Genomic DNA, 504 nt, shown 5'->3' on the forward strand with positions numbered 1-504 from the left:
AGTAGATGTTGACTCAGATATTTTACATGACAAGGTAGTTTTCTTATCTGTAATCTTCAAGGGTCTTTTGCCAGGTCTTGGTGAGTGGTAACACAAATCTTTTGGTCAGCAGCTGAATACTTAACTGTTGTGCCACCAGGCCTCCTCTCATTACTTGGTGTTGCTGAGTGCCATCCAGTTAACTCTGACTCAACAATCCTATTTGCACAACAGAACAAAATTCTGCACCATCCTTACAATCTCTGCTGTGTTTAAGCCCATTGATGCAATCACTGTCATTTTACAGAAGATCTTCCTCTTTTTCACTCATCTTCTACTTTTCCTAGGATGATTTCCTCCTCCTGATAGCATGCCCAGTGTATGTGAAACAAAGTCACTATCCTTGTTTCTAAGGAACACTCTAAACTACACTTCCTCCAAGACAGACTTGTTTGGATTTACTTGGCAGTTCGTGCTATATTCAGTACTCCTTCAATATCACAATTCAAAGACATCCGTTCTTCT

This window comes from Elephantulus edwardii, unplaced genomic scaffold (assembly GCF_000299155.1).
Source record: "Elephantulus edwardii isolate Elephantulus edwardi_28Jun2011 unplaced genomic scaffold, EleEdw1.0 scaffold00041, whole genome shotgun sequence".
Classification (NCBI taxonomy): Eukaryota; Metazoa; Chordata; class Mammalia; order Macroscelidea; family Macroscelididae; genus Elephantulus; species Elephantulus edwardii.